Source organism: Bactrocera tryoni, chromosome 3, assembly GCF_016617805.1.
Source record: "Bactrocera tryoni isolate S06 chromosome 3, CSIRO_BtryS06_freeze2, whole genome shotgun sequence".
Lineage (NCBI taxonomy): Eukaryota > Metazoa > Arthropoda > Insecta > Diptera > Tephritidae > Bactrocera > Bactrocera tryoni.
The window spans coordinates 60,158,070-60,172,865 of NC_052501.1; positions in this window are offsets into that span (position 1 = coordinate 60,158,070).

Below are 14,796 nucleotides of genomic sequence, written 5' to 3' on the forward strand. Positions count from 1 at the left end.
TATAGAAATCCTAATAAACCTATAAAAATATTAGCTCCAAGCTATAACCAGTACGGTAATAAATATGATGAAAGCCATAATACAGGCAATGACAACAATTACAATAATCACAACTTTGGGAACAATTATACACCTTTACGCCAAAACCAACGATTTCCCACTGATAATTTGGATCATTATTATGATAATAACCCTGGTAGCTTAAGATTCACAGGACAAACAAGGCGATCAAACTACTCACAAGCCCCAAATACAAACATACCAAAATATACTCCAAATAATAATCTGTATCAAACTAGACAGTCTAATTTAATAAATCATAATAAAAGTTTGAACAGTTCTAATCAACAAGTGGTACCAATGGAAATTGGAAATTCCAATGTAAATTTTCCTATCGTGGGCGAGGAAACCTTCCTTACATAATAATTAACAACCCCATAAAAAACTAAAATTCATAATCGATACTGGCGCAGAGTTCAGTATAATTAACCCTGATATTTGCCATCCAAGATTGAAGCGAAATGTAAATGTAATAGCAAAAGCTTTAGGTACAAAAATATTGATAACAAAACTTTGTTCATTCCCGATATTTAAAGAATTCAATTTCAACAATTATTTCTGTGAGTTTTTAGAATATGCTTTTAACAAAAATTTCGATGGATTAATAGGAAATAATATTTGAAAGACTTAAATTGCGTCATTGATTTGAATAACAGATAATTAATAACAAAAAATGCTGTTATGACTTTATATTTATCTGAAGAAGAAGAATCTTATAACGAAATGTCTTATAAGGAAAACTACTTTGAATTCTTTAATTCCGAAATCGAAAATTATAATATTACAAAAGTTATTAAATTAAACCATCTGGCAGATTATGAAAAAGAGAAGTTAGTGAAAATAATAAGAAAATAACAAACATGTTTTTTATGACAAAAATACTAAATTAACATTTACAAATGAAATAAAGCATAGAATTATAACAAAACATGATATGCCAATATATGTATTCGAAATTGTATAGATACCGTGAGATACACAAGGAAGAGATAAATAATCAAATTGAAAACATGTTAGAGCAAAATATTATTAGACATTCTCATAGTCCAAATAATAGTCCTATATGGATCGTACCCAAAAAACTAGACTCGTCGAATAAACAAAAATGGCGCATTGTAATTGATTATAGGAAGTTAAATGATGTCCCTGTCGAAGATAGATTCCCCATACCAAATATTGACGATATATTCGATAAGCTAGGTAAATGCCAATATTTCGCGACTCTGGGCTTGACCAAGGGTTTCCACAAGATAGAATTGCATCCAAATGACATTCCAAAGACTGCATTTTCAACCACTACTGGGCATTACGAATTTTTACGTATGCCATTTGGGCTTCGTAATGCACCAGCTACGTTCAACGACTGATTAACAATGTATTGAAAGAATACATTGGTTCAATCTGTTTAGTGTACTTAGACGACATTCTAATTTTTTCGACAAGTAATGAAGAGCTATGGAAGCGATTAATAAAGTATTAAGGCGTTTGGGTGAAGCCAATCTAAAACTTCAAGTTGATAAATGCACATTCCTTGCAAAAGAAACTGAGTTTTTAGGTCACGTTATCACGCCCAATGGCATCAAACCCAATCCGGAAAAGATAAAAGCTATTCAAAAGATTTTATTACCTAAAACTCAAAAAGAAATTAAATAATTTTTGGGCGTAACAGGCTACTATAGGCACTTTATTAATGATTATTCTAGAATAGCGCACCATTTGATTAAATATCTGAAAAAAGGCACAAAAATTAACATACAGGATAAAGACTATAAAGCGGCGTTTGAATAATTAAAGGTACTGATAAAAAATGACCCTATACTGGTGCATCCTGATTTTAATAAAACGTTTACGCTTGTTACCGATGCAAGCAATTTTGCATTAGGAGCAGTACTGACGCAAAGAAATAAAGTTATTTCTTTTGCCAGTCGAACTCTAAATGGACACGAAAACACTACAGCTAAATAGAAAAGGAGTTGCTGGCCATCGTGTGGGCCACGAAATATTTCCGACCATATATTTTAGGCCGTAGATTTATTATTAAGACAGATCATCGTCCCCTTGTTTGGCTCAACAATATAAAAGAACCGAATGCGAAAATCCTAAGATGGAAAATTAAGCTAAACGAGTTCGATTTTGAAGTTAACTATATAAAAGGAAAAGAAAACGTAGTAGCTGATGGACTTAGTAGATTAAGTTATGAGCCAGCTGATAGTGAAATAGAGCTGAACCTAAATTAAATTTTTGAGGAAGATGCCAATACAGTACATAGCGCAGAAAGCGATGATACTGATTACATTAAAATAACTGAAAAACCAATTAATATGTTTAAAATTCAAATAGTCATCCAAAAGTCCAATGCCGATTCTGTAAAAACTCAAACATTATTCAAAAAAAGTTCGTTATAACGTAAATGTAACAGATAAAAATAGTATTTTAAATTTCATGAGAGAGAAACTATCTGTAAAAGGACTTGCAGTAGTTTTTTGTCCAAATATTGAGTTATATCTCGAGTTTCAATCTAGCTTCATTAAATATTTTGTGAAAAATAAAAATCTTAAAATATTAAAATCAAACATGCTTATACAGGATATAACCGACAGAGAACAGCTTTTGCAATTAATCGAGAAAATTCATTATAAAAATAATCACAGAGGGATAAATGAGGTTTTTGAGGAGTTAAAAAATTATTATTTTTACCCAAAATTACAAAAGGATATACAAAATGACATTAACAATTGCAATATTTGCAAACTTGCAAAATTTGATAGAAATCCAATAAAACACAATATATTAATAACACCTACCCCAAATAAACACAATGAAATCGTTCATGTAGATATATGGTTTCCTCAGCGTGGCATGATGTATCTGACAAGCTAACGAAATATGCAACTGCCCACTATCTGGAAGATAGGACGTGGGTATCAATACTCAAAGCTCTTAAGCAAAGGATTCAATATTTAGGAAAACCAAATCTGCTTATATTTGATAACGAAATCGACTCTGCTACAATTAGAAAATTTTTAAAGAATCAAGACATAGAATTTCACACAACAACAGCTTATTTAAAAACAGGAAATGCAGATGTGGAAAGACTGCATGGTATTCTCAACGAGCATATTAGACTCTTTAATGCTGATCCAGATTGGACATCCACACAGGCAAACACATATCACACGGTCAAAAGGGTCAACTTAAAAGTTTACACCAGTCTCGTTTTGATCTGCATTCGATACGCATTGCCTTTTGATCCTCGCGCTTTCTCGAACGTCGCCTGCATTAGTTTATCGTCATCAAAAACGGATAGTGTGGATTTTCTTGCTAATAATATACATTCTATACAAATAAGACATAATCATATACATATACTATACAAATAAGACAAGCATCTGAAATACAACCACTTCAATCGAATAGAACCGAATCCGGGTGTTTTATTTAAAGAAGAAAAGGTAAAATAAAGTGGTAAGTGTCTTACGAGTGAAGTGAGGTGGGCACCTAACCAAACATTGGTCCTTCGAGCCGGATAGAAAGGCACTATTTGAGGAAAAAAAAAAAAGAAAAACAATAAAAAAGATACAAGCGGCAAAATAATTAAAGTGACACATACAAAATACAAAAAATTAAAGGTGCGGTGACATATACTTACACATTAATTAACATATGCAAAAAAAAAAAAAAAATATTTCTATTTCAAGAAAAAATATATAAAAAAGGTGCGGTGACAGATACACATATATACATATACAAAAAAATTTTTCAAGAAAAATAAAATAAATAGAAAAAAAGAGTTCCTTGAGGTGAGATATACATACATATATATAATATAAAAAAAGCGGTTTGAAAAACGGACACAAAACGGTTCCGTGGGGTGATTCCCAAATCAAAACCAAAAAATAAAAAATAATTACAATAATAAAACAAACAAAGAAGGGTAAACCGTGTGTACAGTTATAAAAAAAAAAGTACATAATACATATAACTATACATATACATACATACAAGACAGTGCGAAAAATCAAAAAAAAAATAATAATAATAATCGGGCGCGAAATAATTCATCAAAATAAAAAAAAAACATCCGCACGGGCGCGAAGCTCAATACTTAAAAAAAAAAAAATCTTTGTGAATAATAAATATTAATAAAAGTAATACAAAAAAAAAAAAAAATTTTTTAATTTCAATTTAAATAAAAACCAACGAAGGAAAGCCAAGCAACGAGAGGAAAGTCTACAACCACAGAACAAGCACCAACAAGCAACGGAAAGGAAACGGACAGGAAGAACGCAGTGGCATAAATTAGCCCCCCCCCCCCCCTCTTTTTAACCACATATAAAGCCCTCAAAGTCCCTTGAAGCGGCACAAAGTGAGTGTATATACTCCATCTATTATTTTACATAATTTAAGCTTATTTGCATATATGTATGTTGGAATTTACAGTTGATCTCTCTAAAAACTGTATACGATCCTGTAAATTTTAACAGAACGGTTGCTACCAAACTGTCCGAACTTACGGTTGATTTCCGGGAAACCGAAAACAGTTTGGTACCTTACATATGTACATCCAAATATATGTATGAACGGTATATAGTATGATATATGTATATGTATATATATATATATATACATATATAATTATATGTATACCGGCATATACATATCTGATAAAAGACCTACTTATGCTTACATTTGTGTATCTAAACACACAACATTAAAAATAAAAAAAAAAAAATTTTTCAAGTATTCACTTGACACAATTTTCCAGCAATACCCCTTATGCTCAAAACAGTATAAGCAGGATTGCGCAAAAAGTAAGCTAGGCAATTGCGAAATTTAAAAAGAGAAAAGAAAAATAACAAAACCAAACATACATACATATATGCCAATAGTTACCACTTTCATATGTACATACCTTACATTCCGAAGCAAAGTGAGAAACAAAATTAATGCGACATACACCCACATGTATGTATAAACAGCATAACAAAAATTTTACGTATTAACCAAAAGTGCATACCTGCACTTTACCGAATTTCTATTCCCGCGTTATCCGTACGGCAAATATTATATACATACATACATACGGCATACAATTTGCCTATGCCGGTATATACAACGTACATAGGGTACAAAATTAAATTAAAATTTAACAAATTTTACAAAATTTGGAAAAAATAAAGCGATAAATGCTTTGCTAATTAAAAAACAAAAAAAAAAAATTTACGTTCAAAATAAAACAAACAAATTTAAGGTTGGTAGAAAGAAAAAGCAAATACATACGTATTGCCATTTTCAAGTGTTCACACACACATACTTATATTCAAAGACCAAATCGGCACCTGTCCAGCAATACCCCTTGTTCTTGTTAAAGCACGAGAAAGCAGGATTGCAAACAAAACAAAAAAAAGAAATTTTTTTTTTGCATCTTACGTATGCACATAAACACGCACATATTGTGCAAACTTATATACAAAGGTCATCAACCTTTTTCTCCTTTTTGCATTATCGCTCGTATACGCAAGTATTTGCTAACGAGTACGAAACATCAAATAAAATAAAAAACAAAAACAAGAACAAACTAGTAGCTAAATACATAAGCACCGGGAATAAGTAAAACGAAATACGCGTTCGTTATTTGATAGATTGCGAATACAACAAAAAAAAAAAAAACTTTTATCTTAAAGATTTCAGGCGTACTTATTATTATCAGAAGTACACTGAGAGAATTTTTCTTCTCATAATTTAAATTTTCTCATATTATCTAAATGAACGGAGATTCTAAGTAATCTAAATCAATACAATATTTAAAAGTACAAAAAATGATTTCAGAAGAAAATGTACACCTGCTGATGCTACACGCTCAAAGCAAGGTGCTACAAAGCAAAAAAAGCTGAAAGATATTTCATATACTAAATTTATTGCTGAGAGTGACAGTCTAATTCGATACTGCACTCGGTTTTCTTCCTCACCGATTCAAGACAATTCTGAATCGGTATTAGAAATCAAAAAAGAAAATCTAAGCAATTTCTGGACACGTCTCCAAGCTGCGTATGACGCAATTGTAGAATCTGACGAATCAGATCTACCTGAAAACTTCAAATCTTCAGCATACTCCAAATATGAACACTGCTTAGACCAGTACGAGGAAACGAGAGCTATGATCTCCGACCAATTGAGACTATTTAAAGCAATTGCACCTACTCCACAACCGAGAGTAGAGCTGCCACAAATTCAAAGCCAAGAGGCGAGTTCAGGCATTCACCTTAAAGTGCCAGCATGCGATACAGAATTATTTCATGGAGGTTATGAACAATGGCCGTCATTCCGGGACATGTTTACGGCCGTGTACATAAACCATCCTAAATTATCTAATGCACAAAAATTGTATCACCTACGATACAAGACAAAAGGTCAAGCAGGGGTATTAGTCAAACAGTTCGCTCTTAATGACGAAAATTTCAATTATGCTTGGGAAGCTCTAAAAGCTCGTTACGAAAACGAAAGAATATTAGTCGACAAACAAGTCACAATACTAATGAATTTACCAAAAATTCAAAAAGAAACAAGTGAAGAATTTATAAAACTTCAATCCACTGTTTCAAATTGCTTGTCGGTTCTAGCGACACAGAATATTCCCACAGACAATTGGGACCCCATTCTGGTAAATATATGCACATCCGCATTACCAGAAAAATCGTTACTTTTGTGGGAGCAATCGTTTTCATCACGAAGAAAGTGCCCAACGTGGCAACAAATGAACGATTTATTAACTACCCAATACGAAATTGCAGAAAGGGTAGATAAAAAAATGGTCAGAACTGAAAACGTTCAACACGACCTAAATCGAAGCTTCAGTAGACCCCAAGCAAATAACAATAACAACTTAAATCGTAGTTTTTTCAAAACACAAGCGTTCACATCCGAACAAAATAAACATACGTCATGCGAACTGTGTAAAGGAGGGCACAGGCTGAAATCTTGCGAGAAATTTAAAAAACTAAACATTAACGAAAGAAATAATTTCGTAAGAACAAAAAAACTTTGTACCAATTGTTTGTCTCATGCGCATGCGCTCAAAGATTGTGAAAGCAAATTTAATTGCGTTTATTGCCATAAACGACATAACTCAATGCTTCACATTACAAATTTTTCCAGCTTCGCTCAAAATAACGCTAATGTTAAAAGAGCTGCGGGATTAGTTGCAACAGCAAATCCCGACTTACAAAATTCAGAAAATTGCCAAGAAGCACCATGCTGCTCAAAGGCTTTAAAAACTCAGACGCTACACAGCGAAAACCAAAGCAGTGTATTATTACCCACAGCAGTGGTCTCCATCGAGCACCGAGGAGAACTGTTTAAACTTAGGGCCTTAATAGACCAAGGATCTCAACGATCTTTTATAGCGTCAAGGGCACAAAGTAGGCTACAACTGCCAACAAAACTAGCTAATTTTTAAATTACGGGAATGGGCGGAAGAGTAGTACAAAACTCAAACAAAATCTGCCCCATTACCCTTATTTCCCCCAAGCGGATAAGCGCATTCAAGCAGAAGCTATTGTCTTACCGCAACTAACAAACATGCTTCCAAGCTATCATATAAATAGCAAGCATTGGCAAAAGGTTTCACACCTCAAGTTAGCAGACCCCAACTGCAACACTCCCGCTCAAATAGATATTCTATTAGGCAGCGATCTCATACCTCAAATTATTCTCGAAGGTGTTGAGAAAATTACAAAAACACTTCTGGCGCAAAATACCATTTTCGGATGGGTCCTAAGCGGACTAGTTGCGGAACCAGTCACAACAATGACAACTCAAGTTGAGGAAATCTCAAACGAATACCTCAATACACAACTCAGGAAGTTTTGGGAGTTAGAAGAACTCCCCCCCATATCAATCACAACCCCAGAAGATCGATATTGTGAGGATTTTTACAAATCCACAACTACTCGTTATGTAATGGCCGGGACGTCGTACGACTACCACTAAAGCCAGAATTTCCCCACACACTCGCCTTAGGTCATTCTCGTACCTCTGCTATCCAACAGCTTTTAAGTATGGAAAAAAACCTACTTAAAAAAGGCGAGCTAAAACCAGAATACGATAGGGTTTTAGAAGAATACCTCCATTTAAACCACATGGAGGAAGTCAGCCCTGGCGAAAAAATTGTAAAAAGTAAATGCAATTCTTTTTACCTGCCACATCATGCAGTAATAAAGCCAGACAAAAAAACCACAAAGGTAAGAGTTGTCTTTAATGCATCAAAATCATCAAGTTCGGGGAATTCCCTAAATGACATTTTATTTACGGGACTCACGCTTCAGCCAGATTTAATGCTCCTCATACTAAATTGGCGTATATACAAATACGTTTTCAATGGGGATGTTGAGAAAATGTATCGACAAATAGTCGTACATGATGATGATCAAGATTTTCAGCGAATTATTTTCCGAAAATCTCCTAATAGACCACTGCGCGACTTTAAATTAAAAGCAGGTACCTTTGGCGTAAACTGTGCCCATACCAAGCTATGCGTACACTCCACGAACTGGCAGAAGACACAAAGTCAAAATTTCCTCTGGCAACACAAGTGTTGAAAACACAAACGTATGTAGACGACATTCTGTCTGGAAGCCACAATCTTCCACAGGCATACGAGTCACTAGCACAAGTGACACAAGCGCTCAATACAGCCGGGTTTCCGTTGAAAAAGATAACGGCGAACCACCCAAATATTTTAAAGGACATAGCTAAAGAAAATCTATTAGACACTAATTTCCTTAAATTCGAAAAGGAAAGCACAACGAAAACTTTGGGGATACAATGGAATGCGATATCCGACCAGTTTTCATACACTAATGAGTCAATATCCGCACTAGCAACTATAACTAAGATGCAAATTTCATCCTCGGTGGCCAAACTTTTCGACCCCGCAGGATGGCTTTCGCCAATAATGATGAAAGCAAAAATTCTAATACAAGAATTGTGGCTAGACGGAACTGACTGGCATGAACAAGTGAAACCACTTCGATTAGAGAAGTGGTCCCAGTTCGCGGGTAATCTGAATGATATCTCACAGATACAAATCCCACGATGGATAAATTATGCCCCGGAGCACAAAGTCGAACTACATGGCTTCTGTGATGCCTCTGAAAAGGCATATTGTGCCACCATCTATGTGCGCACACAATCTGACGCAGCGACCACCAGTCACCTACTGGTAGCCAAAGCAAAGGTGGCTCCGCTAAAAACAATAAGTCTGCCACGACTGGAACTATGTGGTGCGCTACTACTAGCCAAACTCGTATCCATGGTGCAAACGCATCTAAATATGACCAAATACAAATTGTATCTCTGGTCTGATTCCGAAATTGTATTAGCCTGGTTAGAAAAACCTCCACATGCATGGAAGACGTATATTTCCAATCGAACGTCTCAAATCCTTGACCTAGTGGGATCAGCCACTTGGCGACACGTGGCCAGTGCTGACAATCCTGCTGACCTAGGTACAAGGGGGTGCAAGCCTCTACACCTTGCAACCACCACTCTTTGGTGGAATGGCCCTAGATGGTTAATAGAATCCCCCGATTCTTGGCCACGATCGCCCATACGCAATATAGATACCCTCGAGCCCTCAGGGTAATCGCTTACATGCTCAACTTCATAGAGCGTATCAAACTTAGAATTAAGGGAATACGCACAGTATATCCCCAAGGCGATACATTGATGCACCTAGACCTAGAAAAGGCAAAGGTTGCTCTTATCACTTATACTCAGTCGCGCCACTTCAGCTGCGAGATGTCACTACTAAGAGAATCGAAGCCGATTGACAAAAAGAGCTCACTCTTAGTACTAAATCCATTTCTGGATACGAAAGGTCTGCTTCGTGCTAATGGTCGGCTTGCTAACTCAAGCCTGACATGTAACGAACGCCATCCTCTAATAATACCAGAGAAGTCTCGACTTGCAACATTGCTACTCAAGTATGTACACATACTAATGTTGCACGCGGAACATCGCTTAATGCAATATATAATCCGCCAAGAGTTCTATATTCCACGGCTTAAGCCTCAAATAAAAAAGTGCATTTTCATGTGCAAGATCTGCACTATGCATAAGCAGAAGATGAGGACGCAGATTATGGCAGCACTTCCACCGGAACGCTGCAACTTCGCTCTGCCTTTCACTATCACAGGTGTTGATTTTGCTGGGCCTTTTCAGATAAAGGCGTCCATGCTAAGATCTCCTACCCTAATGAAAGGCTACCTGGCTGTCTTTGTCTGTTTTACGACAAAAGCAGTGCACCTCGAGCTATGTACTAATCTGACAAAAGAGGCTTTTCTCGCGGCATTTGCTCGCTTCGTCGGACGACGCAGTTTTCCGTCCAAACTTATGAGCGACAATGGAAAAACCTTTATCGGAGCTCAAAGAGCCACAGAAAAACAGTTTGTGGACTTTATTAAACAAGTTTCCCCTGAGATTGTGCAAAAGTACGCCCCCAAGGCATTAATTGGCAATTCATCCCCCCAAGAGCTTCTCATATGGGTGATTTATGGGAATCAGCTGTAAAAAGCTTCAAATCCCACTTAAAAAAGGTAGCTGGAAACTACAAATTTAATTACGAAGAATTTACAACACTATTAATCCGCATTGAAGCCGTTCTAAATTCACGGCCACTAACAACACTCTCGCAAGATCCCTCAGATCTCACAGCCCTAACACCAGGGCACTTTCTCAAAGGAGCACCCATTCTGGCCACACCTGAACCAGGCGTGGAGTCGCTATCCTTATTAAATCGATGGGAAAGAATTAAAATTCTCCATCATAATTTCAGTCGCAGATGGAAAGAAGACTATTTAAAGGACCTCCACAAGAGGTATCGATGGAAAACATCAGAAAATGCGCCAAAGCTTGGAGATTGTGTACTTATTAACGACGATTGTCTCCCACCTACCGAGTGGCGACTTGGCCGTATAGAAAAGCTCCATTATGGCTCAGACGGCCACATCCGGGTCGTTGATCTCCGTACTCAAAACGGAATACTCACCAGACCGCTGGTTAAATTATGCTTTCTACCAACCGCGGATAATAACGAAAATCCGATACTAAACAATCCGAACATAATGCCGTAACACAAATGAAAATAAATCAATAAAATCGCAACTCGCAACCAACCGTTAACAATAACAATAAAAATTTCAAAAAAAAAATGGTCTGTCAATACGACGACCCATGCATGCCACATAACGTGGCACAATCACACATTCTATTTATATACTACCATGTATTTTCAAATACAGTTTCTTACAGAGATCAGGATGGACGTGGACATGCCTACAATCCCAACACCACCTGTTCGGTCGGCAACCAACGGGGCACGTACTGGGCCTACTCCTCCACTTCGCCCAACCAATGCGACTGTATCGCCTGCCGCTTCTGGTAGTGGCTCACGAGCAGCCCCATCAACGCCATCCACTCAAGTCGAGCCGCGTCGCATCCGATGCCCGATATGTCGCCGGAAACATCGACTACAACATTGTGGGCTCTTTAAGGAGCTAACGCCGACACAACGACAGCGTGTGGCACAGGCACATGAGCACTGCCTCAACTGCCTGTCGCACACGCATGGGACGCAGGAGTGTGCTTCTGCCGATCTATGCCACACGTGTGGCAGACCACATCATACGCTGCTGCACAGGACCCCACGACGCGATGCAGGTCGGCCAGCTGCCCCAAGCACGGGTAGATCAACGAGAGGAGACCGGACGGTACGACGCCGAGCTACTGCAGCCCGGCCTGCGCCCCACCAATGGCGTTCGCACCACGTTGCACCAACCAGGCGTCGCCCAAAAGCACCACAGCATCGCCCCGCTTCTGGACTCAGCAACGTAGTGGCAACACTCCAGCAATTGCAGAGATTGCTAGGCTGAATATTCGCCTAGGGGGGCCGGGATGGCTAAATGAGATAAGCCGCCCCCCCCTAATGCCACTACACCAAGACACCACACACACCGAATCCACATTCCACAGAACCCACACATCAACACCACCCACACGCGAGAGGACATCCACACAGGCAAACACATATCACACGGTCAAAAGGGTCAACTTAAAAGTTTTCACCAGTCTCGTTTTGACCAGCATTCGATACGCATTGCCTTTTGATCTTCGCGCTTTCTCGATCGTCGCCTGCACTAGTTTATCGTCATCAAAAACGGATAGTGTGGATTTTCTTGCGAATAATATACATACTATACAAATAAGACATAATCATATACATATACTATACAAATAAGACAAGCATCTGAAATACAACCACTTCAATCGAATAGAACCGAATCCGGGTGTTTTATTTAAAGAAGAAAAGGTAAAATAAAGTGGTAAGTGTCTTACGAGTGAAGTGAGGTGGGCACCTAACCAAACACAGATAATAAAGACGATATTTCCGAAAATGTTTATAAAACTATAATATCATACAATAATACTATTCATTCTACTACCAAAACACGACCGATCGATCTTATAAATAACTTAGTTTCACACGAAGAATTAGCTAAACTTTCCCAAATAATACACACAAGAAAGTCTGAAAGAATACGTATGTTAAATCAGAAAACCAATAGAGTTGCAACGAAAGGTTTTGCCAATGACGTTGTAAAAAAATAATAGAGTAAGTAAATCAATGCCTAAGTATGGCTTATCTCATTTAGCCATCCCGGCCCCCCTAGGCGAATATTCAGCCTAGCAATCTCTGCAATTGCTGGAGTGTTGCCACTACGTTGCTGAGTCCAGAAACGGGGCGATGCTGTGGTGCTTTTGGACGACGCCTGGTTGGTGCCACGTGGTGCGAACGCCGTTGGTGGGTCGCAGGCCGGGCTGCAGTAGCTCGGCGTCGTACCGTCCGGTCTCCTCGCGTTGATCTACCCGTGCTTGGGGCAGCTGGCCGACCTGCATCGCGTCGTGGGGTCCTGTGCAGCAGCGTATGATGTGGTCTGCCACACGTGTGGCATAGATCGGCAGAAGCACACTCCTGCGTCCCATGCGTGTGCGACAGGCAGTTGAGGCAGTGCTTATGTGCCTGTGCCACACGCTGTCGTTGTGTCGGCGTTAGCTCCTTAAAGAGCCCACAATGTTGTAGTCGATGTTTCCGGCGACATATCGGGCATCGGATGCGACGCGGCTCGACTTGAGTGGATGGCGTTGATGGGGCTGCTCGTGAGCCACTACCAGAAGCGGCAGGCGATACAGTCGCATTGGTTGGGCGAAGTGGAGGAGTAGGCCCAGTACGTGCCTCGTTGGTTGCCGACCGAACAGGTGGTGTTGGGATTGTAGGCATGTCCACGTCCATCCTGATCTCTGTAAGAAACTGTATTTGAAAATACATGGTAGTATATAAATAGAATGTGTGATTGTGCCACGTTATGTGGCATGCATGGGTCGTCGTATTGACAGACCATTTTTTTTTTGAAATTTTTATTGTTATTGTTAACGGTTGGTTGCGAGTTGCGATTTTATTGATTTATTTTCATTTGTGTTACGGCATTATGTTCGGATTGTTTAGTATCGGATTTTCGTTATTATCCGCGGTTGGTAGAAAGCATAATTTAACCAGCGGTCTGGTGAGTATTCCGTTTTGAGTACGGAGATCAACGACCCGGATGTGGCCGTCTGAGCCATAATGGAGCTTTTCTATACGGCCAAGTCGCCACTCGGTAGGTGGGAGACAATCGTCGTTAATAAGTACACAATCTCCAAGCTTTGGCGCATTTTCTGATGTTTTCCATCGATACCTCTTGTGGAGGTCATTTAAATAGTCTTCTTTCCATCTGCGACTGAAATTATGATGGAGAATTCTAATTCTTTCCCATCGATTTAATAAGGATAGCGACTCCACGCCTGGTTCAGGTGTGGCCAGAATGGGTGCTCCTTTGAGAAAGTGCCCTGGTGTTAGGGCTGTGAGATATGAGGGATCTTGCGAGAGTGTTGTTAGTGGCCGTGAATTGAGAACGGCTTCAATGCGGATTAATAGTGTTGTAAATTCTTCGTAATTAAATTTGTAGTTTCCAGCTACCTTTTATAAGTGGGATTTGAAGCTTTTTACAGCTGATTCCCATAAACCACCCATATGAGGAGCTCTTGGGGGGATGAATTGCCAATTAATGCCTTGGGGGGCGTACTTTTGCACAATCTCAGGGGAAACTTGTTTAATAAAGTCAACAAACTGTTTTTCTGTGGCTCTTTGAGCTCCGATAAAGGTTTTTCCATTGTCGCTCATAAGTTTGGACGGAAAACCGCGTCGTCCGACGAAGCGAGCAAATGCCGCGAGAAAAGCCTCTTTTGTCAGATTAGTACATAGCTCGAGGTGCACTGCTTTTGTCGTAAAACAGACAAAGACAGCCACGTAGCCTTTCATTAGGGTAGGAGATCTTAGCATGGACACCTTTATCTGAAAAGGCCCAGCAAAATCAACACCTGTGATAGTGAAAGGCAGAGCGAAGTTGCAGCGTTCCGGTGGAAGTGCTGCCATAATCTGCGTCCTCATCTTCTGCTTATGCATAGTGCAGATCTTGCACATGAAAATGCACTTTTTTATTTGAGGCTTAAGCCATGGAATATAGAACTCTTGGCGGATTATATATTGCATTAAGCGATGTTCCGCGTGCAACATTAGTATGTGTACATACTTGAGTAGCAATGTTGCAAGTCGAGACTTCTCTGGTATTATTAGAGGATGGC